Consider the following 627-nt stretch of genomic DNA (forward strand, 5'->3'; position numbering starts at 1 on the left):
CGTAAGCAAATTGTTGATACGCGAATTTAAACAGGTGCCAATGGTTTAATAGCGCTAGCTTTCAGATAACCGAAAGTGACTCGCTCGTTCCACGCCTGCGTCGGTTGCATTCAAATGTTCCTGACATCTTCTCACGCCTCCCGGCTACTACTCATATCATAAGAAGCCAATAAACAAACCGGCTATGTATGCCAGGCCAACCCCGCCTGCTTCAACATCACCACCACCACCAACAAACAAAGACACCAAGGACAACATAGGGGAAATTACTTGTACTCATTAATTGAAATAAACAAATGACAAATTAATCGAAATGAAAACGGATGAAAAAACAACTGTCCGCAGGTGGGGAACGAACCCACGTCTTCGCATTACGCGTGCGATGCTCTCACCATTGAGCCACCGCGGAGCCGTTTTCCCATCCATTTTCTGGGGTATTTATGTTTTACAACTTGAACTAACCCTGGGAGTGTTAGCCAGCGCCACCACTCACAAACCTAGGGGCGGATTTTGAACATCCTTTCTGCCGTCTTCGCATTACGCCAAGACGTGGTTGTTTGTTGCCTTCTTATGATATGATTAATAAAAATCGCACCCCTCGGTTCCCTTCCTTCTCGTTCTCCCGGC

The 627-nt window shown here is 46.6% G+C and overlaps 1 non-coding gene across 1 annotated transcript; it reads right to left on the reverse strand.

Moving 5' to 3' along the window:
• Nucleotides 1-337: 337 nt before the first annotated feature.
• On the reverse strand, nt 338-409 carry Trnat-cgu (transfer RNA threonine (anticodon CGU)). Its single transcript has one exon. It is a non-coding gene; the product is annotated as a tRNA-Thr (tRNA).
• Nucleotides 410-627: the final 218 nt, after the last annotated feature.

Source organism: Dermacentor silvarum, chromosome 8 (genome assembly GCF_013339745.2).
Source record: "Dermacentor silvarum isolate Dsil-2018 chromosome 8, BIME_Dsil_1.4, whole genome shotgun sequence".
Classification (NCBI taxonomy): Eukaryota; Metazoa; Arthropoda; class Arachnida; order Ixodida; family Ixodidae; genus Dermacentor; species Dermacentor silvarum.